This window comes from Schistocerca piceifrons, unplaced genomic scaffold (assembly GCF_021461385.2).
Source record: "Schistocerca piceifrons isolate TAMUIC-IGC-003096 unplaced genomic scaffold, iqSchPice1.1 HiC_scaffold_326, whole genome shotgun sequence".
NCBI classification, from domain to species: domain Eukaryota; kingdom Metazoa; phylum Arthropoda; class Insecta; order Orthoptera; family Acrididae; genus Schistocerca; species Schistocerca piceifrons.
In genome coordinates, this window is record NW_025728544.1 from 32,501 (window position 1) to 37,500 (window position 5,000).

The following is a 5,000-nucleotide window of genomic DNA, read 5'->3' on the forward strand; positions in this document are numbered from 1 at the left end:
AGCCGCAGGCTCCACTCCTGGTGGTGCCCTTCCGTCAATTCCTTTAAGTTTCAGCTTTGCAACCATACTTCCCCCGGAACCCAAAAGCTTTGGTTTCCCGGAGGCTGCCCGCCGAGTCATCGGAGGAACTGCGGCGGATCGCTGGCTGGCATCGTTTATGGTTAGAACTAGGGCGGTATCTGATCGCCTTCGAACCTCTAACTTTCGTTCTTGATTAATGAAAACATACTTGGCAAATGCTTTCGCTTCTGTTCGTCTTGCGACGATCCAAGAATTTCACCTCTAACGTCGCAATACGAATGCCCCCGCCTGTCCCTATTAATCATTACCTCGGGTTCCGAAAACCAACAAAATAGAACCGAGGTCCTATTCCATTATTCCATGCACACAGTATTCAGGCGGGCTTGCCTGCTTTAAGCACTCTAATTTGTTCAAAGTAAACGTGCCGGCCCACCGAGACACTCAATAAAGAGCACCCTGGTAGGATTTCAACGGGGTCCGCCTCGGGACGCACGAGCACGCACGAGGCGGTCGCACGCCTTCAGCTCGCCCCACCGGCAGGACGTCCCACGATACATGCCAGTTAAACACCGACGGGCGGTGAACCAACAGCGTGGGACACAAATCCAACTACGAGCTTTTTAACCGCAACAACTTTAATATACGCTATTGGAGCTGGAATTACCGCGGCTGCTGGCACCAGACTTGCCCTCCAATAGATACTCGTTAAAGGATTTAAAGTGTACTCATTCCGATTACGGGGCCTCGGATGAGTCCCGTATCGTTATTTTTCGTCACTACCTCCCCGTGCCGGGAGTGGGTAATTTGCGCGCCTGCTGCCTTCCTTGGATGTGGTAGCCGTTTCTCAGGCTCCCTCTCCGGAATCGAACCCTGATTCCCCGTTACCCGTTACAACCATGGTAGGCGCAGAACCTACCATCGACAGTTGATAAGGCAGACATTTGAAAGATGCGTCGCCGGTACGAGGACCGTGCGATCAGCCCAAAGTTATTCAGAGTCACCAAGGCAAACGGACCGGACGAGCCGACCGATTGGTTTTGATCTAATAAAAGCGTCCCTTCCATCTCTGGTCGGGACTCTGTTTGCATGTATTAGCTCTAGAATTACCACAGTTATCCAAGTAACGTGGGTACGATCTAAGGAACCATAACTGATTTAATGAGCCATTCGCGGTTTCACCTTAATGCGGCTTGTACTGAGACATGCATGGCTTAATCTTTGAGACAAGCATATGACTACTGGCAGGATCAACCAGGGAGCTGCGTCAACTAGAGCTGAGCAGCCGGCCGCCCGGGAGTGTGTCCCGGGGGCCCGCGCGAACACGCAAGCGTCCGCTCAATCATTCTGCAAACAGGAGGAGGCTGAGCTCCCCTGCACAATACACCTCGAAACCCTCTCAGGTCCCGGCGGCGCGCAGCGCCGTCCCAAGTACTTGGTCGGGTTCGAGAGAGGCGCAATCGCCCGGAGTTAGGCGAGTAGACGCTTTCGGTGCGACCACCCGTGCTCCCAACTGAGCTTGCCGCTGCCGACAGAGGCCCGGGAGCGTGCTGTCGTGGCATTGCCGGCGGGAGACAACACGCGCCACCTACGGTGACCGGCAGCTCCAACGCCAGCGCCACAGAAGGACAAAAGCCCCACTTGGGTGCCGAAGCGAACTCTCCCAGCACAGCGCACGCGCCAACACATCCGCACAGCTGCGATACAAACCACCAGCGAGAACCGCTGGGGCGACCGAGCAGCAGACGGCGTCGCGGCGCCGAGCGCCGGGCGGCGGCGCATCCTCAACGCACACAGTCCTCAATCGGACCAGCACACTGAAGATGTCCACCGCGCTTCGCACCGGGCCCGCGAGGACCTACTTTGGCCGCACGGCGCCGCGCGCAGGGTGCGCCGGCGCGCAGCTGCGACGCCTGCCGCGTCCGTCGGCCGGCGCGCCTGCCACTGGCCGCCCCCACCAGCCGGCTGTAGCGCGTGCGCCCACGCACCGCGCGGCCAGCACGCCGGGAGGCGCCCCCTCACCGGCCGGGGACGGTCCCACCCAGCCACCGCCGCGTATCGCTTCACACCCAGATGCCGTTCAGTTTCGTCGGCATGGTGGGTATCGCTGGAACAACCGGTTAGTACCTCAACCTATCGTCGCCATCACCGATTCACCCCTAGCGAGAACAACCGCACCACAACAGGTTACCATTTGTTCATTTGCGTAACTTCACCAGAAAACGCAGGCGTCCATCGCCATTTGCAACTTCAACGATTATTGCATGCCTGTGTCAGGTGTCACGCCACACTACGTCTGCCCACATACACGCAACAAAATGTGCACGCCTAGACAATACGTGGAAGGTGGCCCCCGTACGTATGCGATGTCCATTGCTCGAACGACTGTCAACCGGCCTCTGTAGCATGTCGCAGATATGGAACGCGGTGCACCATGCCATCACGGTGTGTGAGGAGAGACGACTAGGTCCGAATACATCAACAGACAGCTCATGCTGATCGCCATCCACGGCGTCCGTTCCTCCCACACGTCTCTATGGCGTACCACACTGCAATCCAGCTCTCATAGGGAGACGACACGTAGCTGCGTGCACAATATTTGCACTGTATGGTCCGCCGTTTTTGGGCGCAGTCGTTGTGCGGTCACACATGTGCCACGATGTATCATTCAGTACATAAGGACGAATGTGCAGTACAGATTGTGGTTCACGCGTACGACATCAGCGGACAGTTGACACAGGCCGCACCACAACGTAGCCTGAGTACGTCGCATGCGAAGGGCATTGAACATGCAAACTTCTCACCAACCAGCTTGCGAAGGCAGGGGGCAAGGTGGGGACGTGGGGAGGGGCGGCATGTACGTCCTGCTGCCATCCACATTACAGTGTACAGCAGGAGCATGTGGAAAGTGAGCAAGACTTGCAAGGTGTTTAACATGAAGCGATACACAGGGGTGCGGGCAGTGCGAGTAGCGAACTATATTGCGAGGGTTGCGGGTGGGCAACACTACAGTAATTGAACGAGTCGTATAACAATTACAGAGCAGGTTTAGGCGACAACGTGGGTTACGTTAAGGCGACAACATGGGTTAGGTTAAGGCACAACATGGGTTAGGTTAAGGCACAACATGGGTTAGGTTAAGGCACAACATGGGTTAGGTTAAGGCACAACATGGGTTAGGTTAAGGCACAACATGGGTTAGGTTAAGGCACAACATGGGTTAGGTTAAGGCACAACATGGGTTAGGTTGAGGCACAACATGGGTTAGGTTGAGGCACAACATGGGTTAGGTTGAGGCACAACATGGGTTAGGTTGAGGCACAACATGGGTTAGGTTGAGGCACAACATGGGTTAGGTTGAGGCACAACATGGGTTAGGTTAAGGTACAACATGGGTTAGGTTAAGGTACAACATGGGTTAGGTTAAGGTACAACATGGGTTAGGTTAAGGTACAACATGGGTTAGGTTAAGGTACAACATGGGTTAGGTTAAGGTACAACATAGGTTAGGTTAAGGTACAACATAGGTTAGGTTAAGGTACAACATAGGTTAGGTTAAGGTACAACATAGGTTAGGTTAAGGTACAACATAGGTTAGGTTAAGGTACAACATAGGTTAGGTTAAGGTACAACATAGGTTAGGTTAGGTTAGGTTAGGTTACACGTTGTTGTACGGAAAGGTGTAGGGGGGGGGGGGGGGCGGGGGCGGCAGGTTCGTTGATAGTGATTATAGTAAGTGAATGCTTGTGACATGATCAGATTTGTCACGTCAGGATGCACCTTTGGCTTATTAGAGGCGGCGCTCCAATTCTATGCTTGTGTGAGACCTGTGTCTTTGACTCATGTCATTGTTTGTGCGCTGTGACAGGAGGTACTATTGTGATGTTGGGTGCACCGTTGTATAGGACATGTGTGGGTGTTGGTGCCTGGTCTGCGCAATGGTGGATGTCGAAAGGCTGGGATATTGTATTTTCCGCACGGACCTCCTGGTCTGGTTGTGATAGTGTGGATTGTGTAATGTGGCGGAGAAGATGCACTGGATGTTGTTCCATGCTGGTGCTTACATATTGTATGTGCGCCTGTTAGAAGCAGAGAGTGGTGCGTGATCAGAGTGTCTGGCTGACGTGTGGTTCCCATTTTGGGCAGACTCTTTCAGCATGTATACGGACAGTTGTGTATATTTGCTGTAGTTTGATGGCTCTGCATTGATTACTAATCAGCGCCGTGTGTACGGGTAATCTGGTTCCAGTCCAAAATGTTCCATCTGTGTACATTAGTGACAAAGACTCCCCCCATGCAGTGGGGCTCGGTCTGTTATAACTCTTCCGCGTAATATATTTGCCCCACGTTTTTGCGACTGCGAGTGCGAGTGCAACGCGCATGGGGACCGACATGCTGATGGCTCGGTATCGGACGCCGTACAGTGAGCAACGCGATCGCGTCTCTCGCTCGTAAATGGTACAGGTCGCGGCTCATGTATACGGACAGCGGGAATGTCGCATATTGGAAATAACTCTTCATGAAACGCAAGTTATAGGGGTGGATTGCACTTTACGAGTGCGGGAAACGTCCGCCGTTCATCCGCTGGAGGTGCGAGTTTGGCGGTTGGGGTGGTGCACGAACGGGTGCGGGTGGCGTCATTGCCGGTCCACGGCTTCGTGCGGCAGAGCCACTGGAGATTGGGTGCTATGGTCGACAGAGGCTGCAGCCTTTGTGGGTGGCGTCGAAAGGCGGCCACTGTGGCGCCATCGCTGTCTTAGTCGGCTTGGCGTCTCATAGATGGCGGTAGCGTCGTTGCAGGAGGTCATGTTGCGGGAGACCTACAGATGGCGGTATGTTTTGTGGTGCGGACGTAGTGTTGTCAGATGCGCATAGATGGCGGTATTGCATGTGGTGTCGCCCTATTTTCATAGATGGCGATACTGTTTTGCCGGCATGGGTGGCGTAGTTCCGTCGGATCCCTGTAGGTGGCAGTGTGCTAT

The 5,000-nt window shown here is 54.3% G+C and overlaps 1 non-coding gene across 1 annotated transcript in view; it reads right to left on the reverse strand.

Moving 5' to 3' along the window:
• LOC124745578 overlaps positions 1–1,279 on the reverse strand; it is a 1,909-nt gene extending 630 nt beyond the window's left edge. Inside the window, exon 1 of the ribosomal RNA XR_007011088.1 lies at positions 1–1,279. This exon is cut by the window's left edge and continues 630 nt beyond it. This is a non-coding gene — a ribosomal RNA (small subunit ribosomal RNA).
• Positions 1,280–5,000: the final 3,721 nt, after the last annotated feature.